The sequence below is a fragment of the Lissotriton helveticus genome, chromosome 7 (assembly GCF_964261635.1).
Source record: "Lissotriton helveticus chromosome 7, aLisHel1.1, whole genome shotgun sequence".
NCBI lineage: Eukaryota > Metazoa > Chordata > Amphibia > Caudata > Salamandridae > Lissotriton > Lissotriton helveticus.
Genome location: NC_136068.1, coordinates 329,678,569 through 329,704,633, shown reverse-complemented (window position 1 = coordinate 329,704,633; position 26,065 = coordinate 329,678,569).

Here is a 26,065-nt window from a genome sequence, read left to right as displayed (position 1 = left end):
TTCTGGAGTTGCCATGAGAACCTTTAGAAACATGGGAAGTATTGGATTCACCTGAGTGACTCCTCCTATGCTCCTGGTTAAGTCTATTTGGGGGTCTGAATGGGTTGGACCCATTGTCAGTCCCAAACAAGCTTAAGTTAGCCTGGCTAAGCCTGCTGACTATCACCTGGCTAGTTCTATCCTCATCAGAATCAGTTTCTTCCTCCTCCTCCTCCTCTTCTTCTTCCTCAAGCTGAGTTTTCCCAGTGGTCTGGTTATCCTCATCTATCTGGATGACAGGGGCAGGGGCATCAGGGTTATCATCTTCAGAAGGAGAACCCTCCTCACCAGTCCCTGAGGGGCCTGGTTTGGGGTTCTTTAGAGCTTCATACTGGTCTAATAGCTCTCTGAGGTGTCCTGCTGTAGGAGTAGGACCTGTTTTGATTCCTCTCATGGAACACAGTTGCCTCAGTTCCTTAAATGGAAAGATAGCAAATTTGGATGGTGCCCTTGGAGGGTCACTCTCAACAGAGATGGGTCCAGTGGATCCCTCTGCTCCAGACATTGCTCTAGTGTGGTGGATGTGTTGCAATCTACCTACACTTGTGTTTTCCTACAAAACCTATCTAGTAGTTGTAGTCAGGGTGTGCTACTCCCTATCCTCTACAACAACTAAGTTCAGTAGAACTTAAGTATATCTAGTCTTGTTTTAGTGTACCTATCAGGTACCTGTATGATCTTTCAAATGATATTTTCAAAGATTGTAATGGTAAAACAACAGCAAGCTCAAATCCCAATCCGCTGCTCACCAATGTGAGAAGTTGGCCTGGTATATGATGCTCACTAGTTCTAGTGATCACCTTGTACCATGCCAAGCAACCCTTATGGTGCAGGTTGTAAAGTCAACCTTATAGACAAGCTATCCTAGGGGTAGCATGGAGTAAGCAGTCTTAGGCTAAACTCTGTAAAGGCATGTGAAGCAAGCTGTTTTTCCATACACAATCCCTGGAATACCAAATGAAAGGACACCACACAGATATATATTGAAAATATATATAGATTTATTTCTCAAAAGATACCCTATACTCTTTATGAGCACAGAAGCACAAGCGTTAAAACAAAACACAGTTAAAATACACAAAAGTTGCACGAATATGGATGAGCCCTAGGGGCCACCTAAACCATATGCTAAAATAGTGGTATAAGAACCGCTATGGGGAAAGTGAAGAGGCCTAGGGCCTAGGGAATCGCTGGAGCTGTTCAGGACTAACAGTGATGAAGTCGGGAAAGGCCCGCAGGACTCGGGTGCAGTGCGGAAAGTGCACGCTTTACCAATGCAATGTCAATGGTGCGTAAAAGTTACAAAGTTAGTTAAAACGGAACCTTCCGAGTGACCTAGAAAGCTGAAACTTGAGACACAGGCCCTAGAGGTGTGTACCAGTGTGGGAACACCGGCGGAGCTGAGTTACCTCACCCACAGGAAGCGGGTGCACAGGGTCGAAGTAGTGTCGGGTTTCGTCACGCTGGTCGTTGGTGCTTGGAGCTGAAGATGCTGCAGGCGGCTCGAGGTGAAGAGTTCCGGTGGATCCAAGGGTGGATCTGAAGAGTTGAAGACCTGAAAGCAGAGGGGACAATGTTCAAAGTCACTAGCCAGTGACTACCGCGGAACCAGATTGGAACCAGGCGATGTCGGGTGCAAACAGGCGTCGAGGTGTAGCTTCTCTCTGCAGCCACGTGGACACGAGGGGTCGAAGACGTCCAGAAGTCGGTCACAAGCTGTCCCACGCAGGCTTCTCGCTGTTGGCGGTGTCGGTGACTTGATAGAAGCAAACAGGCCTTGGCTAATGCAAGCCACGCAGGAAGTGAAAAAGGCTTGTTACTCGGAACAGCAAGGTCAGAGCAGGGGCTCCTTTTTACAGGAGCAAGGGCAAGTCTGGAGCACCCAGACCTGCAGTCAAAGTTGAAGGTTTCATCGCCAAGATGGCCACTAGCCGCGTGGCAAGTGGACGGTTAGGCGCGTCGAGTGGCACAGTGCAAAAGGGCCCCACGCAGATCGTGGAGATGCTGGGGGGCTGATCTTCGGTGCAAGGGCTGCTCGAGGTTGGGGCTTCTCAAAACCCAAAGCACAGCGTCGAGGGTACCTCTGATGCTGAGCAGTCAGCTTTTCGGAGGTCTTCCAAGAGGTCCGGTCCCACGTCTCTCGGTGCCTCCACGGGTCCCTTCTTCGCAGGGGCTGTGGATCGGGCGGAGAGAAGTCTGGGAGTCTGGGTCTTGTCAGGCTCTGGGCTCGGGCTCTGGCGGGAGGCGGCGGCAAAGCAGACGTCGAGTTGCTGGTTGGTGCCTGTGTGAACAGGGTGGTCACTCCTTGGCAACAAGGGAGATTCTCTTCCGTCTTCTGTGCAGCAGAATGTCGAAGTCCAGTCTTCTTCTGTATTTCAAGTTGATTCAGGATGATCTGAAGTCTCAGGACACAGCTCCCACTCTTATTCGAATCTGGGGGGCCGGATCACCTATTAGGTCCCTCCTCTGGGTGGGACCAGGAAGGGGGGTGGCTACACCCCCTTTCCTTTGTCCAGTTTCGCACCAGGACTGGGGCTGGAAAGCCCCAGCACTGGTTTGAACTGGCCTATGCACAGGGACACCTTGTGTTCCCCAGGCATGTCTGATTCTATTCAGCCCTGTCCTACCCAATACACAAAATCCTGTCTGGGGTGGTGCTAGCACCTCCCAAGGCGGGAAACCCTTTTTCCAAGCTGCCCTCGCTGGAAGGACTCCCAGCAGCAGGAGGTCAGACTTGTGTCTGTGGAGGCAGCATCCATTTTGCGATGCTAAGGCTCTGTTTAACTGTAACCGGGGTTCAGGTTAGGTACATGTCGTGTCCCTCTAGAAGGGTGGAATGCTACCCCCGTCGCCAGACTTGGCGAGGGGGTAGTATTCCAATTCGTATGACACCTTACTCGACATGTTTTGATAAAGCCAAACCTAAGATAGCATTTAACCGCGAGGATTATAATGCACTTAAGAGTATATGGTATGGCAGTATCATGAAACAGCTAAAGGACATGGTTCCGAAAGCTGCAGACAGGCTCAGCTCGTGCCAGAGCACTATCTCACATATTTCCAAGCGCTCTGCCTCCAGGATTGATGAGGCCTTCCATAGGAGTGGCTGATAGGAGCATATGTGCCCATTTTAGGTTAGGTATAGGTATACTACACCTAAGTAAGGGGTGGTTACACTGACTTACCCCAGCTGAGTGATCAGCCAGTTGTGTCAAATCTGGAGGCCAGGCCAGGGGTGGCACAATACGTGCTGCAGCCCCTGGTAGGCCTTGGAAGCACCTATGCCCTGGGTACCTGGGTACACTGTTACAGGGGCCAATAAGGTGAACCAGTTCCAATTTCGTTATGCACCTAAAGTGCATGGGTTACAATTTAGAGAGAGAACAGCAGGCTGTGGGTCTGATTAGCAGGCCCACAGCCACATTAAGTCATAAACCAGTGAAGCAAAAAGCAAAAATTTGGGGTGACCATAGGATAGCAGACCCTACTCTCCTACAATCGAGTACAGTCTCAAATTTGTAATAGTCTTTCATTGTGAAAAAACATGCTGGACAGAGTCGCCGTTTGGGCATTCGATAAGCAGGCAGATAGATTATATTCATAATACAGGTTAACAGCTGTTTACGCGATATGCTTCTGCAAGCTTGCTCCGGATTGATCCACATAAGGGGCAGCCTAACCTCTCAAATTCCTGTCTTGTATATTTTAACCACGGAAGTTTCCACGCGTTCGGCAGTTTTATCACCTCCGAAAGTTCTTGCCTATAGTTGTTAAGCTCTGGGGTCACCCAGAGTCGCCTCCAAAAAGTTAGGCCCAGTTCCTCTTTTAGTGGTCTGAGGTCCAAGTCGAGCCTGAGGGGCAGCAAAGTTGTACTAGGTGGCAGTGATATCAACTGCCTAAGAAACTTATTTTCCGTGACGGTAATTGCAGGAACACAATTGTGACCCCACATTTCGCCACCATAAATTACCGCCCGAGTGCCTGCTATTTATAAATTTCAAGAGGTGCTCCAGCAGGTTTTACCGTGGATTTACTTAGAAGTTTGAGAATGCCCCCCACCTTTTGAGAGAGCTTTAGTTGAGATTTAATTTGATGTTGAGTCCAGGTCATACTTTCATTAGGAGTAAGACCAAGATACTCAAACGTCTGCACTCTTTCAAGCCGGGCTCCTCCTATCGCGGGGCTTGGGCGTGCTGTTTTCGGAGGGTTAAAAATCATGATTTTCATTTTTGATGTATTTATTTCCAGCCCCCGCTCATGACAAAAGGTCACAAAACCGTCCAAGACTCGCTGTATACCCATAAGGGTCTTAGAGAGTAATAGGGTATCATCTGCGAACATAATCGCAGAGATCCCAACCCAGCAAGCCTTGGAGCATTTCTGTTGGGGACCGAATCAGGTGGGGGATTACCCCGTTGACGTAGAGGCAAAACAGGGTGGGCGCCAAGAAGCACCCCTGCCTCACTCCTCTGCCAACGGGGAAGCTAGATGACAAATTAGCTTCTCTCCCACACCTAACCTGTGCAAAATTCTGAGTGTGGAGTCGGATTATACTATTCAGAAGAGGGGCAGGATTGCCCAAATCCGTAAGGATGCTCCACAGTTTCCGGCGTGGAACCAGATCGAAGGCCGCACGGAGATCCACAAAAACAGTATATAGTGAACCGCCCTCGACCTTAACCGTTTTCCAAAAACGCATAGTTAATCGGAAAATCTGGTCCGTGGTGGATACGTTCTTTCTAAAGCCCGCCTGATACGGGCTTAAGATTTCAGACTCCTCCATCTAGCCTTGAGAAAAGTTTCTGTGATACATCTATTAGGCTGATTGGCCTGTAGTTGACTGGGAGCTGAGGTGAGCCCTTCTTGAAGATAGGGACTAACTCTGCTCCCAGCCAAGTGCTTGGGACCGCCATGCCCCCTAAAATTGCGTTAAAAATCATCAATAGATAAGGAGCCCAGATCCCGGGATGTTTTAAAAGATCACCAGGGACCTTATCCAGCCCTGGGGCTTTACCAGCAGGGATTTTAGATATAGCAGCCAAAACCTCACATTCAGTGAACTCAATCTCGGGCGAACCAGGGACAGAGCTAAGCACTGTGTCACCTAGGGGAAGTTCTGTAAGGGATTTGTCCCCCTGATACAAGGTGTGAAAGTGTTCTTCCCACACCTCCGCTGCGATATTCGGCACTACTGCCAACTCGGGTTCAACCGATCAAGTGCTCACAATCTGCCAGAACTTTCGTGCATCTTCTAGAGCAGATGTTAGCTTCACCCAGTTCTCATTCCCCACTCGATCTTAGCATGATTAATTAATTGCCGATATGCTAGCCTCCTAAACTTTATAAGTGCCCTGTTATTGTTCTGTTTCAGTGCCTCAAGGAGTTCTCTTTTCGCCAGTCTACAGGAACTGTTGTACCAGCTGGGTTTGCTTCCAGCCCTTCTCCCACTAGGGCCTTGGGGATTTAATATATCTGACAAGCTATTGACTAATACCCTATTAAGTTCTGCCAGCCTTGCGTGTAGTTCATGCTGGGGGTGTTGCACCTTTAGGGCGCCAGCGGCTTCTAATACTGGAATAACCCGGGCATATAACTCCGCAACTTGATCTGGGTTGGTGACCAGCTTATCCCATCTTACCCTGCGTCTGTTATTTGATAGGATGGCCTATTAACTGGTCCGGACTCTAACGCTGAACTGCCCTTAGGAATGCCGGGAGAGGAAAAGTCTAAGATCAAAGCATTATGGTCACTCTCTCCCCTGGGTACCACCCTGAAATCTAGTACCCTATGCCAGGCACTGCACTCAACAAAAATATAGTCAAGGCGTGCCTCCCTCCCAGGTTTGTTGAAAGTACACATAGGAGGGTTATCCGACTTTACAAGGCCATTACATGCCCTGATTGAGTGATTCAGCGTCAGGGTCGTAATTTGTACGGCCAATGGTGCCCATGACCTTGCCGAGGGGCCTGCCACTTGTTGGATTTTCCAGACATCATCCTCCTCCTGTGTTGCACCATCCAGCAGACCCTCAAGTGGTTCAAAGTGGGAGTTTAGGTCTCCCCCTACCACGAGCGTGACTCCCTCAGGTATCTCACTTAGGAAGGAGGAGAGCCCATCAATGGCTCCAGACTCGGATGAAACACTCACAGGTCTATAATAAATATTGACCAAGGCGAGTCTGGAGCCATTCTGCCACTCTAAGACCACACATTGGACATCCTCTGATGCTGTATCCATAACCCTGGCACTGCAACCCAAATGGGCTCCTATCCCCCACCTTTCAGCGACTGAGAATGAGGCAAAACCTGATCGGAATTGCTCTTCCCGTGCCCAAGTTTCCTGAAAGAGACATATATCGTTCAAGTCTATAAAAGAACCCCTCTCAGGGCAGGCCAGTTTATTACTGAGGCCTGCCACATTCCAGGAAAGGATTTTTAATACAGTTGAGCCAGAAGGGCTACATTGGGCTTGCGAAGTGGGTTCTTCATGAGTAACACCCGTCGGGCCATGGTGCAAAGGTTCTTGGCACAAAGGCCAACTATCGGGGATGTCCACCACTATCCCCAGCTCAGCGGTCCTCCCAGGGCCTGCTTCCTGGTTGCTACACAGATCTGAGGGGGCCGCCCCCCCGTCTCTACCCCTGAGGCCTACTTCCTGCTGTAGTCAGTCTACCTGGTCAAGGCAGCTATACCTATTACTGTGTAAATAATCAATGGGCATAGATGCTTCATATTGGTTAGACCTAAACCCTCTGCTTTGACACCTTGGACCCACCCTAGTCCACCCTTCTTCGAGCCCTGAGTACAGTCGACTATTTGAAGGTGGATAGAAAAAAGACAATGGGAATGGCTGAATTAATGTGCCTCCCGAGCTGCCCAACCAATTGCAGATATGAGAGACAATCACTGGGTTCCTAAAGTTTACCAGGATAACATCACCCTTAATTTTCTTCGTAGTGTATCCCACCCACGAAACCCTCCGAACCATCAACATTTCACTTGTAATATTGGGGGAAAGGGGCCTATGGATATTCAACCAACTAGCCACTTTATTTCTTAAGGAATCAAAAGTTTCTAATGCAGAATTACTGAGCTCAGGGACACCAGTTAAGACCACTACGTGGGGAGCAGCCTCTGCGGGTAGATTGACAAAATTTTTCCGGTTTACTCTGCTGGGATCATGGGCAGGACGATCACCAGTCGCCGTGGTCTACCTTGCCAACCTAATCGAGTTCGCAGCTACTGCAGACTCAAAACTCTGTGCTAGAAAAGAAGGGATTGATTGCGCTGGGGCAATTACTGAAATGGGGGGGGTTGAATGGATGTGCAATTGCTAAAGTAGGGGGGCTAGGTGGTTGAACAGTTACTGAAGTCAGGGGGTTAGGTGGCTGGGCAGTTGCCAAACTGGGGGGGTTAGCTGGAAAAACAGCCCCCCCATTAGCCACAGACACTCTTTGGATACTCCCCATACTTTTCAAATGGTCCACAATACCCCCGGGGAACGTTTCTATTGCTTGTAACCTGCAAGAAATACGGTCAAGCCTAGCCACCAGGGGATCGAACAGAGTTTTCAGAGTGTTACTAAGAGCATGGGTAAACTGTTCCCCCCCACCAATGGGCTCCTCCCATATCTAAAAGCGGCAGGCTGCACCGCCGACAAGGTTTGGGAGGGCTGACTGCAGCTACCATTAACATTAACAGATGGAAGGGGCACCCAGTCCGCTATAGGACCCGTGGTCTCAGGAATAGTGAGGCCTTGATCTAATTTAGCCCTTTTTCCACCCTTAGTCTGCCCCCCTTGTTTCCTTTTTGGGACAGCCCCTTCCCTCATTCCTCGTGGCACTAACCAGCCTTACATCAGTTTTCCTCCTGATGCATCAGTTTCCGATGCGACAACACACCTTTTGGCAGCACCAGTTTCTTTTTACACTGCCTGAACCTTATGCCGTGGTAAGCCGTACCATAAATGTGCTTCATCCATGGTGTTAAAAATGTGGCGTACTGATTCATAACTCATTTTGACATGTTGTCGACGCAACACAGTGATGCGTCTGTTCTTGTAAATAAGGCCCACTGTCTCTACAACATCTCATCCTCCTTCCACATGAGTCAAAGGTGGATACAAATTCACAAACGCAGTATCCACCCTTGTGTTTTTTATTCTAGTCTTGATGCTTTCACCGCAGTTAGCTTGCTCCAGTTTAGTTTGTCTAATCCTCCCCACCTCCCTTTTAATTGCACCAGTGTTTGCAGTTTTACCCTGGAGTGCCGATAAGAGCACACAAGGAAGCTATACAGATCTCTGCATGCAGCACCGAACTCCTAATCACACACAAAACGCAAATAAGCAGGAGTCAAAAGCCATGATCCGGTACGCCACTTAACAGTGCTTTATTCTCACTGTGATTGGACTTAAATCAGGAGCTTAATGATATGTCTAGTAACATTCCGCTCTTCCCTTGATTTCCATAGTTATAATGGGGCGGGATCACATACATATGCACTTTAAAATAAATCCACATGAATCCTTTAGTCAGAAATATATGCACTGTAGTCAGATGTAGCAGTGGGTGGGATCAGTGAGGCCCATACTTTTTTAATTTATGAAAAACTGTAGGAAAGTATGATCTGCTTCTTATGGTTACCCCACTTTTTGCTTCATGTGATACGGTTTTTGACTAGTCTGACTGGGATCCTGATAATCAGGACCCCAGTCTATCTGTTTTCTCCATAAACTGTTATGTCATGTACTTAGGTACACTCCAGATTGGATACTGGGGTACCCTTGTCAGTCACTAGCATATGGTACCTATGTACCCAAGGAATAGGTACCCCAGAGACATCCCATGGGCTGAAGCACGTATTATGCCACCCAATAGAGGCCATGCAAAATGGAACTGCAGGTCTGCCATTGCAGCCTGTGTACGTTGGTGCATGCACCACTTAGTTTATATATAGGTTTACTATATCTAAGGGTCCCTGCACTTAAAATCTATGTCACCCCTCTAGCAGGCCTTTACAATCCTGAGGGCAGGGTGCTTGCTTCTAAGTGAGGGGGTGGCCACTGCATGAGCACAACATCCCTGCAGCCTACGGAGACCGTTCTCCCTGATTGTCAGTGTATCAGCCCCTTGCGACAAATAGAGTGGCGTTATGCGACAGTGTACTGACCAACTCTAAAACGGCTGAAGGTAACCCTAATGTGTTTGGTGTCAAATATTATGGAATCATACCCCCATTCCATCCCTCAGAAGCGATCTTCATTGGGTCCCTGGTGTTACCAGTACCTGCCTTCTAGTTCTGGCCAGTACAAAATGGTTCCTGCCGACCAGAGGCACATTTCTGCCCTCCTGCTGCTGAGCCAAGCTCGACAAGAAAAAGGTGCAACAATAGGCATCCTGTCACAAGGAGGTGTGACCACCTCCCAGACAGGATTTAGTGTATTTGGTTTGGGTGGGGACGCTTGCCAGTGACCGAAAGTCTCCATAAGGAGTACATTTGGTGTCCCTGTGCATAGTCCAGTTCAAACCAGTCCTTGGAGCTGTTGGCTCCTGCTCTGGCACAAAACTGGACAAAGGACATGGGAGTAACCTCCCCACTGTCCAGACCCTCCCCTGGGAGAGACCCCTGAATCTGTCCAAACCCCTACCGTGGGTACAAAAGGGCTTACCTGGCTGTAGGACCCTAGATTTGATGTGAACAAGATTCGGGACTAGAAACAACCAACCTTCTACCATCAGGACACTCTGGACTTCGATTGGGCCATACATTGTCTCCCACTCTGTACAAAGCATCGTCTGTGCCCGTGCACCATACAGACTCCGTGAAGGACCAGTGGAGCATCAAGGACAACCGACTTCCATTGGAGTGAAGGAGTGTGCATTAGGCTCCGTGTAGCTCCATCCTTTGGCACCATTTCCTACAAAGAACTCTGTCATCCTTGCACTGAGTGTTCCTGTTTGTCCTCGACGTCTCCTGATCCCTGTGGCTGCAGAGTCAAGAACCCCCTCAATTAACCTGAAGCACCCGACATCATTGGGCATTTGTCTACCGAGCCCCTGGTCACTCCTGAGTGACCAAGTCTCTGTCCCCTCTGCTTTCACATACCCTTCAACTAGACTCCCCCTTGGGATTCCATCAGACTCTTTTCCCCTTCCCAGCAGTGGCTCTTCATTGAGGTCCTCCTTAGATATTGACAGCGGTTTCCGACGCCCCTTCAGACCTATGCACCCAGCTTCCCTGGGATAGGTAACTTTTGTACTATTGTATCCACGGATGGGGTGGCTCTCCAACTGCCTAACTTCCACAGGGTTTCTCTGTAGTCCAGTGTGAAGGGTCCTTAATCTTTAACACTTCAACCGCGGCTTCCCCATAGAATTACACGGAGCACGCTGCACCCGTCCTCCATGGGGTCCCTACTTTCTCTCCTTGGGTGGTTCCTTGGGGTCCCAGCGACTCTACATCCTCTAGACACTGTCTTGACTCGAGTTGTGGCACTTATACCACTATTTTAATATATGGTCTGCCCCTTGGAGCCCACTGTGTATTTGTGTTATTTACTATTGTTTCTGTGCTACAGTATTGTGTGCTTTGTGATGATCTTCGTGTAGAAGATACTGTGACGTACTAGGGAGTGTTATATTATTAAATACATATTTTTATAATTACTCTGTGGTTCTCCTTTCATTTAACCAATACTATATTGTTGCATTCTGGTAAAACTGGCTGCTTAACATTCCTTCAAGACTAAGCCTGAAGGCTGCTCTCCACAGCTGCCATTTGGAAAGCTTTCTAAGGTCATCTTTGACCTCTTAAATCACCATAAGGGTTGTTGTAGACTGGTGCAAGGTGCCTACTTTAATTAGTGGACAGCATATGCCAGGCAAACTTCTCACAAAAAAACGTTCCCCTACTTTTTGTAAAAAGACAGCCATCCTAGGACAATTAATCTTAGTAGTTTTAAAGGATCATCTGAAGTTTAATTCAGCGAGTCTCCTGTGCTTTGTGAAACCAAACAAGAAAAAAGCCTTCTTGCCAGGATACCTGCTTGCTTGAAACAATTGAAAATCTGCCCAACTAATTAATCTGCAAATGTAGAGGGTGCTTGGGAGCCATTACTGGGTTTAATTTATTAAATCACTTGAAGCTTTGTGATGACAAAGATTTATTATTTTGAGTGCAAAGATTTACCAGCTGAGCTGTGAAGTGTATACTTATAATTGTAATTGTATTTAAGTAACACTAACTACCCCTAACGAGGTGCTGTAGGGACAGTTAAAAAAAATGGCTTTACAAACAGTTTGGCTATTAATAAAATCTATATTTCATAAGCACTATTTTATCCTAAACTTGTTTGCTCCTTTTGTTGCAGTCTCTTTTTCTGTGTGTAATGCAAGTTTGAAATAATGACTTGCATATGCACAGCACTAAAAACAGAGAAGTCACTATTCTTCACTGCACCAACCAAGATGTAACTATGTGGATCTATGATTACACATGCAGACCTCTGCATTGCATTAACCAACAGAGGCTTCATATTGTGCGATAGAGCATTTTCCACTGATTAACCTTTTTTTAAATGCATTTTTCATTTAAGCTGTACGCTATTTTATATGTAGCTACCAGAATGTGAAAGAACAAGAAAACTTGCAGGATATTTTGGTTTTTCCCCACACCTTTGACCCTGCCCCCTCTCACTGACCCCTCCCCCATTACATGCAGCATCATTGTTCCCATACTTATTTGAGTGCACTTTGACCACTGACTGTAGAATAAACACATCTATGCTTGCATACATTTCTGAATGTAGATTTATCTTTTGGCTCCATTCATCTGGAATCCAGTCATAAATAAATCCCCCTACACTCCCCACTTGGATCTCTTGCGAAGGAAGTGCATTTCCAACATCCCATTAGGATGGGTACTTTGTGTGGTTGGGGGGATGAATTAAGCGGGGTGAGTTTGCTGGCAACCATTGCTGTACTTTGCATCACATGAACTTCTCACTCCCTGAGCAAACAGGGGCGGCCAGTATGACCACCTGATTTATGGAGACCAGCAGAGCATGGTGGTCTAGATAGGTAATACCGGAGATTTGCTTAAAAGAGCAGGTCAAAACAGATGTCCTGTAAACTGATTACTGGGCATTTTGGGCATCATGTATGTAGCCATTTTGTATGTACAGAACCCTATTTTGTTATTCGGTATTCGGTAACCTATTACCAAATCGAAAATGGGTGAGCGATTCGGTATTAGAAAGGGGCGTGTTAAGGGCGTCCCTTCCTAACAGTGACTCTCAGTTCTATGTATAAATGGTTTGCCAATGAAATGCACTTGCAAAACATTCACATTTTACCTCCTGCTTCAAGTAGGTGTTAACCCAGCCACAAACAGGAAGGGGACCCCAGGAGAGTGCCCCTTTGCGAATGCATGCAAAAACGTTTTTTAAGACCAGCTAGTGGTCCAGTTGTCTGCTCTGCATCCTTAATGGCACCTTCACAATCATGACTTAAATTAGAAAAAACTGTTAAATGTGGTCTAACCTGTTTACCACACATTTAACACTATTCTTTACACTTCCACGCACTGTAAACAAAGGCCTTGGAATCCCTCGACAGAAAATGTCCCTGTCGCCAATGGTGAACTCTTCAATATTATCTGTTCAGCGCTCTGAAATCCACGTACTTACTGCACACTGAGCAACAACATTTAAAAATCAATGGACTCCTCATGCTTTACAATTATTTGATCATTTGAACAAATCTGTTAAATGGCAGAAACTGCGATCCCTTTTAACTCAAAATAGTGGTCTCACAAACCAACTGTGAATAAAGTGTAAACGAATACTAGCGGGAGCCTGCCAGGGTTGGACTGGCCTAAACGTCAATCAGCCAGTGCAAATGGGCTGGTCAGACAGGTCAGTGTGTGGGCTGGTTTTTGTGCTCTGCTGGTGCGGTCTATGCCATGATATTATAACAAACCAGTGGTGTAACACAGGCCCCCGCAGCACTCGTGGTACAGGGGGCCCCAAGCTCCAGTGGGCCCCCTCGCACAGTACTCTGACCGGAGAGCTCCTGGTTGAGTCCGGAGGGGGCCCTTCCACATACCTTGCAGGGGGGATCCCTCAGGTTTCGTCACGCCAGTGTAACAAACATTGCCTGCAGCAAGTTCAAATCCACACAGTCCTCCATACCTTACAATGCACTTTAATAGTGTGGGGCTTATTTTCAAGCCGGTTGTGCCACTTTTGTGTCATTTTTATCATGGGAAAAGTGACGTAGGGGTGACGCAAGGGGCTTGTAAATAAGGCCCTGTGTCTTTGCAAGTAAAAATTGCACCAATTTGCAAACGTAGGACACATTTGTAGCTATCTATTTGACCAATGGGGCCACTTTAATTTTGGTGCCAGACTTATTTTCTTTTCCAGTTCGAGTACGAAGACTGCTCTGGTCAGTAATCAGTAACAGTGACCAGTACTGTGCCGACACTGTAGTATTCCATCTCAATGATTCAGTGAGTTAAACACTCACCTCTGACAACTGATATGAACAGCAGGTCGTGAGACTGAACACTACGGGAGTTCAACTAAGCTTCTCATCCTACCAAAGTCGGAAACATGAGGACATTTGGGATTGTGAGACGTTTCAAGGCATGGGCAAAGTGGGCCCTGGCCCAGGGCACCAGCCGTTCAGGGGGGGCCCCTCACAGAGCCAGCTGTGTTCTGCAGAGTCTTGCACTGTTGACGTTGAATAATTCTTAAACAGAACGTTTTAAAAACACTTAAATACACTTTTCCTTTAATGTATTTTAATGTGGGGGATGTGTGAGAGTCTATTGCAGGCTTTTTGCAGAGAAATGAGCTTATGTTGCATGCAAAATCTATTAAAAAAAAGTTTCTTTTAGATGACAGTAGGACCTCACTTATGAGAAATGGGAGGGTGTCACATAGATTATTTGCAGTAACATTAGTGACCTGCTGCTGTGTTACAATATTGAAAACACATCACTATCCCTAAATATTAGATCTAAATACATTTGGAATTTGAACTAGAGCGCCTGTACAGTGTTAATGACCTGGCCAAAGAGCGCACAAAAGAGCTGAAATTGAATCATAAATTCAAAGCTGTTCCGAACAGAGGCCCCCAAAATACATTTGGCCCAGGGCCCCCAAAATCCTTATGACATCCCTGTTGTGAGCAACAGAAAAACGTTATTTAAAGTGCTTAGAAATGGCAAAAGCGCTGTACGAAAACAAGAAATTTAATATACATTGACAGGACAAATGGCTGCCTGTGGGCCTCACCTGAAACGTGTCATGTATCTCGCTGCTGCTGTTTCTCCATTAGTTTGAAAGACCTGCGTTCAACATTGCCACATACTATACCTCCAGTGCCGAAACAGAAAATGCTCCCTCCAAACACACACATATTTTGTTCAAATGTTTCAGTGTTGTAATTCACCAATCAAACAGACCCCGTTTGGCCATTGGTGGTGGGAAAATAGAATAACAATGTAATATGTGGTGCAAACTGCAATAGGATTAAAGTGGGGTACCCTAGCGCGTGCTTTCCATCCAGCTCCTTTATTATTTTCAGGCTCAGAAATGTATAATTTTTGTTTGATATCTGTAGCTCTGGAAGCAGACTGAGAAAGTGTATATGAAAGGAAGGTACACACAGGCAGTGAAATAGGTAAAGTTAATTATGAAGCCCTTATTCATACGGCGGAAAGAAAATTAACTTTGAACTGTTTGTGCAGTGATTTAGTAATCTCATTTTCAAGCGTTTCCCTGAGTTGCTAGAACCTGGTTTTGCTAAGTGTATTTTTTTAGAGGTTAGAAGCCCCCTGTCCTGGGTCTGTTGGTGATGACATTAACATGGCTTACTCTTGAATGAGTTCTTGCCCCTGCTTTTTTTCCTCACGTCGGGAAACCGCCATATCCTGCTGAGCTGACATGTCATCCACGGGGCCCCAGACCGCCTCAAATAATCCAGGTGTTGTTCAATTTGATGTTTCACATGTCAAATGTGAAATGTTAAATTTGAAGAATGGCAAACTCAATTGAGGAGTCGTATTTTGACAGAGATGTGATGGATTGTTCCAAGGAAAAGTGGTGAATTCTGTAACATGGGCACGCATCGCACGCATCGCATTACTAAATGAGACAGGTGCGTCTGACTGTACAGAAGTCTTCAAGACTTGCACACATTTTTAGTTCTCGTCTTTGTCAGTGCTCTCACTTGCAAGAAATATTTTGTTCAACTCAGGGCTTGGAGCCTGCCTTTTGCTTACCTATTGCGGGCTTCATTCTCACTCTCATTTACTACCTTCTAGTTAGGCAGAACAGGCTGGATTTACTTCCTCTTCTTTGGACTGGAGCATGGACCAATTACTGAATGCTATATTTACATTAGCATCATGCCTCTGCTGGCGCTGTAATTGAGGTACTATTTCTTATTTATATTCTTTCTTCTTCCCCTGAGTGCCATGCCGTGCTGCTTCTTCTTCATCCTACTCCCAGGTCTGTCATGCAACTTCCCCCTCCAACCCTCATGCTTGTGTTGTTTATTCTCCTATTTCCCTCCCACCCTTTTGTTGTCGTTCTTACTTATTGCCCTCCCCAACTGTTGTAAGGAACAAACATGCTGATGACGTGGCCTGCGCTGGTTGCTTCATAACACTTTTTTTTGTACTGTCCCAATCTCTCCTCCAACCCGCCCTTCCATTGCCCACACTCACAAGTCAATGGCTTGTCCATAAGCTAGACCTATTGGTCTTGCCAATGCTTGTTGTTCCTGGATTCACAGATCTTTAGCCTTCTTTGAGGATATGAAGGAATCAGATAGGGTCCAGATTCATGAATCCGCTATAGGATTCGTTCATCCTGCACCAAAATTTGCATTTTATATAATTTCATTATCTGAGTCCCTTTAGGACTCCCCCACAGGTTACTAGAGGTCAGGGTCTATTCACCCTACCCCATTACATCCTATTATTTTTATGTTTCCGAACAGGGTGCCCGTTTAATGGTGCAATGTAGGCCAACCATCATTTTGTGATGGGCAGCCAATCGTAATGCATGGATTTGTGAATCTGGCTCCAGATCCTCAAATCCCCATTGGCACTTCTTATATTTTGTATATGGATTCATAATTTTGCTATTTCAAAAAAATCATTTGAAGCGCATTCCTCAACTTTTGTAATGCAAATATCTTAATAACTACTAAATGGAGTGGTAATTGACAGGTGCCCAATATTTTTTTTAATTGAACAGGGATGATTATGCGTACACCACCAGTCTGAAATGGTGCAGAGTGGACCTGGTCATGTGGATTGTGCTGGACCATTCCTAATGGAGCAGGACCAAGTCTGATGTGCATATGGTAGGTGTGAGAAATAAGGTTATTAGTTGACGGGGTGCAAGCCCCACAAGGGCAACAACCAAAATCCTTGTCAGAGTGAATCACTAAATTAATCTGTGCTTAACCCTCAAGTAATTTGGCACAAAGTAGCCAGGCACAATTTAGAGGCAAGGTGTAAACTACGTGTGCAGCAGCACACAAACAATAATGAAGTTAAAACACAACACAAGAAAAATCCGAAACCAATTTTGAAAAATGAAGTCATTTCTAATAAATAAAATGTTTCCAGAATGACAAAAATCCAAAAAGAAGAGGCAGTGAATTTTAAAATATTAGTTAAAAAGAGCACTAAAAACTGGAGGTAGGGAGGGCGTGGCTACCGGCCATAGGAAATGGCCGCCTAGTCTAAGAGCTCCGGAATCGACGCAGCCCTAAATGCTAAATTCGCATACTAATCCGCAACACCAGAGTTACCTGAGGGCATCCCCGCCGTCGAACCTCGAACGGCATGCATCGATGCCCCCCCGCTTGAAAACTGAGGCTGTGGGCTTGAAATATCGCTGCCGGACCCCACGAGGCCTGGAACGGCCTTGAAGACCGGGGACTGGAGTTGGCGGAGTGGCCGGCGGGGGACACACGCTGAGCGACGATCCAGCCGCCTTTCCTGCTCCCCGCGGCGTCCTCCCCTACTGCCGGGATTTTGCGGTGTGTCGCGGGGGAGCCTGTCCCCGCCCCCCCAGCACTGTTGGTGTTCCTGAGGCGGCCTCACAACTCCGTTGTAGGCTCCGGAACGCGGCGGAGGTGGCCCTGGACTTGGAGCGGTGCCGCTTTGGAATTACCTGTCTCCCCTGCTCTCTACAATGCGGCCTGTGATCCCGGACTACTTCTTCGCCTAAACACCCCCTGCTACACTCAGGACTGTGCTACTGCTGGGTCCTGGGACTGTGCTGGACCCAAGTGTGATCCACTAGACTGGTGGTACTCCTTTTGCGGCGCGCCCTCTGGCATTGTTGACGCGCATGATTGACCCGCAATTGTTCTGAGGGACAAGTCAGGATTTGGGGGTGACCTGTCGACTCACGTGGTTTTCTCCAGCGCTGCCCGGCTGCGCAGAACCTCCGTACTGAAAGCAGCTATTGGGACAACTCCGGCGGAGATCTCTGTTTACTCAGCCATATAGGTGGTGTCTACTCCGTCGCCCATCTTGCCTCCCCCATTGCCTCTGTACCCACAACTCGTACTGCCGCGTTCCACTTTGCCTGTACTCGACTGCACACCCTGTGACCACACAGCTGGAAGAGGAACAGTCTGGGGGTGTATTCCCGGATCGCCTAGTGACTGCGCCACTTCTACATTTTTTGTACGACCTGCGACCCAGGGTAAAATGGCAGGCAGGTGGCCTAAAACTCAGACTGTCCAGGCTAAATTGGATAAATATGCTTATGAGAAAGGTTCTCATACAGCACCACCTCATAGCAAAGCATAAGAAGGCGATGGAGGAAAGAAGGTAACATTAGAGGACATCATGAAGGCGCTCGCAAATGTCCAAACGACAGTCGGAACGATATCCACGGACGTTTCCCTGTTGCGGGCAGACCTCCACAAAATGGCGGACAGGTGAAGGACATGGAGGTAGTGGCAATATCCCTGGTTCAGGACACAGCGGACCTCCAATTGTCAGTAGCTCACCTGGAAAAGGACAACAAAGTGCTCACTGACAGACTGGACGATCAAGAAGGGCGCGCACGACGGAACAATGTCAGAATTATTGGCATTCCGGAGTCGGAAGGGACCCGGGCAATGGACCTTTATGTGGAAGAGCTGATAAAAGCTAGGCTACAGCCCAAGGGACTTTTGAACTTTTTCTCAGTTGAACGTGCTCATAGAGTGCCGGGTGGAAAGCCGAAGCCCGCGGCGCCCCCGAGACCAGTATTTAACTTTAGAGATCGCGACGCGATTCTACAGGCGGCAAGGATCTCTCCCCCAATCCGGATATTGAACTCAACCCTCTCCTTCTTTCCGGATTACACTGCAGCTGTCTCGAGAAGACGCCGTAGCTTCTTCGAAGATAAAAAGCTGCTGCGGACGCAAGAATTGCCATACTCCATGTTATTTTCTGCTAAACTAAGAGTGGTGGCTGAAGGGAAGACATGTTTTTTTGACTCTCCTGAGGCGACACTAGAATGGCTGGAGGGTTGGCGTCCAGTGCACAGACAAGACCGGAGACCGAAACCGCACCGCCGCCGGGAAGGGGAGGACTTCCCTGAAGATATGGGCTCCGGAGGTCAGGAGCCGCACAGCGACTTCCATCCTGAAGAAGAATAAGATTTGTCGTATAACAGACACTCCTTCATTATTGGAAAGGAGGCACTAAGAACATTACCACTTGTACTGCCTCGGGGTTCTGGACTGGGGAAGGCCTGAGGGACTCCTAAAGGCTGCTGCTTCCTGGGACTCTACCCCCGATACGCAAGTATTGCTGTTCTGGGAGGGAAATTAAAGCACTCTGCAGAGTTGGGGTGGTGGGCAGTTGTAGGTTCGCCTGGCAGGGAGGCAGGGAGGGTGGGTGGTACAGGGGGTGGAAGGTAACTTATGCGCTACACTTCGTTGCTTATGTTATGGATTTGATTGCTTCTTATTGTTTAGTAAGACTTACCTTTTTAGTGTCAGCACTATGGGACGACACAGCGGATCTACGGGCCACACACATTTCTAGATTATTTGCGAACCTTACTGCATGTGTAGGCTTGCAGGCCAAACACGATACTATATCCTTGATACACTTCTTTGTCAATGATGCCTGAAGCCACCACACAGGGGCCGCGGACTCGGCGGACGACCCTAACCCTGCTCACCTGGAATGTTAGGGGCTTAGGAGATAAAGTAAAGAGGGGCCTGGTACTCCAGTACCTGAAACGCTGTGGCCCTGCAGTGGTATTTCTGCAAGAGACGCACCTGGTTGGGTTGGCAGTTTGAGCTATGGACAGATGGGGTTACCAGGTGCTGGCTCATGCAGACTTTTCCTCAGGCTCCAGGGGTACGGGGATTCTTATTAAGAAAAACTTCCCACTGGTGGTGCAGCAAACACGTATTGACGATTATGGCTGCTTCGCGGCGCTGACATGTCAGTGGGAGGGGCGCCTATTCAATTTAGTCTCTGTGTACATCCCACCTGGGCTCCATGCACAGTCTCACTCCGCCTCACGTCATTTCTATTGACATTGCCGGAAGCGACACTCCTGTTGGGGGGCGACTTCAACGACATAGTAGATGGCTCACGAGACAGATTCCCTGTTAGGCCGGAGCTGCGGGGTGGGCGGCGTCTTCTTGGTCTGATAGACAGACAGACAGACTGCGCCTCCTACCGTCCAATCTCACTTATCAATGCGGAACCAAAGATACTCGCTAAGCTGCTGGCGTTGCGACTTACTCCACACCTGGCGACGCTAGTTCACCCGGATCAATCTGGCTTCATGCCACATCGGAGCACAGCTCTCAACCTTCGCCGGCTTCATGCGGTTCTCGCTCGTGCCCCCTTTCTCAGGGACCCCGCTGTCATCCTTTCGCTTGACGCCACTATGGCGTTTGACACAGTCGAATGGCCGTACTTGTTTGCGGTGCTCCAACATATGGGATTTGGTCCCAAATTTTGCGCCTGGGTACGTCTGCTTTATACTAGACCACTGGCGCATGTTGTGGCGAATGGCCACATCTCGCGAGACTTTCCACTTGGCCGAGGCACGAGACAGGGGTGCCCTCTGTCTCCGTTGCTCTTCGCATTGATCCTGGAACCGCTTGCGATCTGGATCAGATGGGAACCTTCCATCAAGGGGCTCCGGTGGACTGACGTGTGGGTGGATTGTATCTCTCTATACGCTGACGATATCCTCCTATACCTCACCTCCCCCAAAAAATCTATTCTCGAATTGCTGAATGTGTGCGAGAGGTTCGGTAGAGTGTCAGGTTACACAATTAACTGGACTAAGTCCATCCTTTATGTCCTTGCTGGTCCGCCACCTGTTCTGCCACTAAGCTGCCCCTTAAGGGCTACGACGACGGCCTTTAAGTACCTGGGTATCCTTATAACGCCTGACGAGTTCTATAGTCTAAATCTCAGCCCCCTTCTAGAACGGTTTAAGCGCGACGTGAAAGTGTGGCAGACTTTACCTCTCACGCTTCTAGGCAAGGCAGCACTGTATAAAATGATGGCGCTCCCCCGTTTCCTTTATGTGCTCGAAAATAACCTGTCACTGATCCCCTCACGATATTTTAAGGCGGTTGCTGCAACGGTATCCCATCTACTGTGGGGAGGAAAACCGCCTCGAATCGCACAAGATAAATTAACTAGAAGTTGTTACGATGGGGGATAGCACTTCCAAACGTAGAACTATATTACTGGGCAGCCCATCTCAAACAGATTAATTTCTGGTTGCACGCCTCACAAACTGACCCTGCATACCTTGCAGATAGACACTCTTTGGAAGGTAAGGGTCTGTTGGGTAATCTATATAGCCCTCGTCTGCCTCCGGACTTGATAGGTCCTACACATCACTCAGTGCAGTTATGGTACCGGGCCAACAGGCGTCTCAAATGCTTGTGAACTATCACCCAAAGGACACCGCTTTGGGACTCAAGCAAGTTGGGCTTCCTCCGAAATAGTAAGGGATTCCAGGCCTGGGACAACATTGGTATTACGGTAGTTGGTGACGTATGGAAAAAGGGTAAGGTAGTAGATTTTGCCCACCTGGAAACACAATACGAGATGTCACAGACGGAAAGGTTCCGATACTTGCAAATTAAACACGCGCTACATTCTGTTATACCGATGGGCACTGTCCTAGAAGAGTCATCTCCTCTTGAAGATAGGCTTCTTACTGAACACATGGAGGCCAAGGCCACTTCCCTTACTTATAGGAAGCTTGTAAATAATCTTCCGGACGCAACATCCACACTGAAACAGAACTGGACCGAGGAGGTGGGCCCCTTTGAAGACTCTGAATGGCAGGAGGCCTCACCCCGTGAAACTGCAATCCCCTCAAGAATGCAACTGGTCCAACTCAAAATACTTCACCGCACGTACTACACCAGACCACTCCTACACAAGATAGGAAGGGCAATGCACAAATTCTGCTTGCGGGGCTGCGGGGAGGAGGGGACATTCTTCCACACCATCTGGGATTGCAGGTTCATAGCGACATATTGGACAGCAGTGATGCACACGATTTCCCAAACGAAGGAGATGTTGATGATCTTCCTCAATTGGGGTGCGATGGTTGCGTCCGGTTTGTTGAAAACGTGGTGTGGGCAGGGGTCTGTGGATGGAGTTCATTACCTTGCGTGTCTCTTCGTTGTTAACGTGAGACCAGGAGGTCAGCTGGTTGGTGCAGCTGGCGTTCGGGGTGTGGTTTGTAGTGGTCGGGGCTGATGAGGAGTTGAAGCTCCAATCACACTATAGTATGGCGAGTTGCCAGATAGTGTGTACTCTAAAGTAAATCAATGTCTGTAGTGGTATGGATTACGCACTTATCTACCTAGGGTATGAGGGTCATGCTAGTCATGTCGGTGTTTGTCAAGGGAGGAAGACTAGTTCTTATTAGTTACCCTCACACACCCTGGTGGTGTCATGCTTCATCATCGGGTCACCCGACCCCTAAAAGTCGAGGTGGGCTCAACCACAGTGTTGGGTAGCTCTTTAGATAGATGAAGGGGGTGGATTTAAAGATAAAACACCTGAAACTGACCCCTGGTTTCCCTTCCTATTCTTGGGTCAGATCCGGTTATTAAAAATTAATAAAACTAGTCTTTTCTGGATTTTAATGGTCCTAAAACACTAATGCCAGTGCCGACATGTTTCAGTCCACGAGGGCTGTAAAGGTCCAGGACTTTCTTCAGGGCAGTCGAAAAAAATCCCCCTCTATGTGTGGGAAATTACAGGATGGAGGTCCCTATCCTATTCGTGTGTAGAGGGAAGAGTAGATTCTCCTCGTGAATATTAAAATGTCTTGGTATTGCTAGGCTCCATCTGTAGGGCAAAAAGTACAAAGGAACAAGATTATGTATCCACATTGTGATTGTGAGTTGGCGCGTAACCCATAAATGAATATGCTACATTCTGTGTGCATGCCATGAAGGTGGAGAACATGACCACACTCAGTGCCAGTCATCCACACGTGATTGTGACAGGCTTTTAATAAAACAACGTATTCATTGAATTATGTTCTGTGTTCTAGTGTTTCATTGAATCCATAGAACAGATAGAGGTTGTGAATAAACCGTGAATAAAGACCAGTGATCGCAGTCTCAATTGCAAAAAGACACATTTCTTATAATTAGCGTATAGGTAATACCGTACTTTCACCCGGGCTCTCATACATACATACCACGTGCACGTTAGAATTTTAAAACCGTGCTGTCAACAATTCATTCATGCAAGCATACCATGCGTACTTTAGTATTATTGTTAGCACATACCCAAACTTTGGGGGCTTCGTGCGTCTCAATGGACCCGGAGGTGCGGTAGGGTCCAAAGTGTCGCCCCAGTTGCTATCGCATCACCCTAAGTGCCTCGCATCACCGGAGCAGAGTGTCGCCGTCGCAGCAGATGCCGTTGCATTGCCGGAGAAGCGTGTCGCAGGGCCTGTTGCGGCTCAGAAGAATCATTGAGTCGATGCACGGCCATCTGGGGTGCATGCATCGTTGTCGCATCAAGAAGAAGAGGCCATTTTGTGTCATTGCACTGGATCTTCATCGCATCACGGCGCAGTAAGAAACCAATGCATCACCTCCCTAAGCGGAGAAGAACGGAGACATTCCCTACGCAGCAGTAGGAACTTGACGCATCACCGTTCTTGTGAGTAAGGAACTGACACATCACCTTCCCTGCAACATTTTCGTTGTATATCATTACGCATCTAAAGGTACATTGAACTTAGTGTCGCATTTTACATCTAAAGAGAACTGAGCTAATTCTACCATTTTTGAAGTACAGTATTGTGGATTTTTCTTGTTTGTGGTCTTGTGTTAAGTCTATATAAAAATACTTATTTTTATACTACAACTTGTGTGGTGTTCATCTGTAGTGTTGTCACTGGGTTACTATATGTGTTCACAAATGCTTTACACACTTCTTTTGAGATAAGCCTGTCTGCTCGTGCCAAGCTACCAATGGGGTGAGTAGGGGTTATTTTAGGAGTGTACCCCCTTACCCTGACTAGACGAAAGGGTCCCTATTTGGTCAAAGGTACCTACCTCTGCCAACTAGAGACCCCCAAATCTAACACTATTTTCCCTCAAAAACCCAAACTTTAGCTAGGTTTTGGCTATGTTCTCGAATCTCTCCAGAAGAACCCACAAATCCTGGGTCCTTTAGAATTCTAAGGATGGTGGGAAAAAAAGAATGCAAATTTGGCATGCATAGCTAATGTGCACAAAATGTTATGGAGGCCTAAGTACAAACTACCCCAAATAGTCAAAAAAGGCTCAGCAGTAAGTGGAAATGGCCTAGCAGTGAAAGGGTTAATATACAACTTCACTATTAAAGAAAATTTTAAATTACAAATCAGTTTGAGTGTAAACAGCATATCTCTATCTGCTCCCTAACTAAAGTTAGGACTTATTAAATTTGATAAGGTGACCCAGGGACCGTCATATTGAGAAGTATGCCTTACAACACTGAAAATGACTTTAGGAGTCAAAGAGTATACCTTCTGAATGTAGGTCAAGTCCCAATCCACCACATGGGTACATTTCTATACTCTCCAGGACGTAGGAGAGGCACTACTTAGAGACTCATTGGGTGTCAATCAGAGGCCAACAGCAGGGTCCATTCCAGGTCCAGTTACCACTGGACAGCTTGGCAGTGGCAGGAAATGTTTCTTGTAGACTGTTGTATCCCTGTAGTCTTGAACCCTTGGAGTCCACTTTTTGTCCTGGGTATAGGAGGGACAGGTCCAGTCTATATCTGATCTTTGGCAGGTTCAGAAAGCGTTCTGATGGAAGTGCCTGGAGGTACAACATTTATGCCCTGCACTTGTTTGTGGGTGAGAATGACTCCTGGGCATGCCCTAACTAATGGGGTACAAATTCCTGGGGTCAACCCAACTCTGCATTTTCAAGATGGTGTATACACTGTGGGCCGTGTATTCAAGTTAAACTTGAAGCATTTTTTTTAAACTACTCCTTGTTTCACATTGCAGGTGGCACCCATCTGCATTTTCAAAAGAGATCAGAGATTCCCCTTCAGGCAGGTGCTGTGAGTGACTGAGACTGCACCCTCCTGCAAAAAAATGTCTATAGGGTCCGTAGAACCCTCTGTAACCTCTCGAGAGGGCTGCCCATAGGAGGTGCACTGACAGGGCACCATCTTTTGTGGTGCAGGTTCAGTGCACCTCCTGAAGGCATGCTTGCCTCTGTCCCTTTCACAATAGCACTGGCACTACATGTGCACCAGCACTATCAGTATTATAGAAGAGGCTGTAAAAGCATCCTCGCCCTGCATGCAATACCAAAGTGGGCAGGGAATGTGCAAAGTGAGCGCACATGCCCGTTATACCCCTGGAACACTTTCTGTAATACGGCCCGTTGTGTCTGCCTCTTGTGCATAAAGGAGAGGGTTGGGGAAGAGTCACTCTTATGCACAGAGAGAGGCAGACCCCAGGTCGGTGCTGGCACCGGCACAAGCATAACTGAGTGAAGCTTCAAAGGGACATAGGCTAATGCTTTCGTGTCAGAGCATTCACAGGGCTTGTGTTGAACTGAGAGTACAATTGGATTACTGCAGCTGCACAAGCCAGCGCCTCTCTACCAGCCTTTGCTACACATGCAGTGTCTGAAATGTTGCTGGAGGTGAGATATAAAGGGCAAAGTAGAAAAAGTGCAGTGAGGATAAGGGGGCTATTGGAAGGAGATGAAAGGGAGGACAAAAAGCAGATGTGAACGGGTGAAAAGAGAGGTTAAGTGAGAAAAAGAGGGTAGTGCTGGACTGAGAAACCAAAAGCAGCCTTAGTAAAAATGCGTAAAGCAGCCCTGAACCCTTCATCCGTAATCTCGCTGTTTCCGGTCATCCATTCTCTCTCTCTCTTTCTCTCTCCTCTCTCTCCCCTCTGATCGCTTTGTCTCTACCTCCCAATTATTCCCTCGCTTTCTCTCTTTGAAGTCTCACCATGCCTACCACAATTAACCTCCGGACCTGGGGAAAGTGACAGAGGCATCAGGAGTGGACCTGGGCTTTCAAAACCATCCTCAAAGTCCTCCAGCCCACCGGGGAAATGACTGGTGGAATGAATAGTTTGTCCAGCCCTGAAAGGGGGAGAGAAGGAAGATAGGGAGCAAAAGGAGAGGAGCAGGAAAAAGAGAAAGTGTCAGAGATCAGAATGCATACGAGAACAGAAGAAAATAGATGATAGAGAAATAGACAAAATGTAGATGTATGAGATAAAAGATAGAAGGAGATACAGCGGAGAGTGGAATTAAGGGGAGGTTAAGGTAGAGAGAAACAGATGTAGATGCAAGGGAGGAGAGCAGATGTAAGAGAAATGAGAGAGAGACGAATGGGAATAAAATATGTAGAAAAGGGGGTAAAGAAGAAACTATGAAAATGAAAGAGTAGTTGATAAAAATGAGGGCGAAACGGAGAGAAAGACAAGCTGGAAGTGGACAGGAATGAGA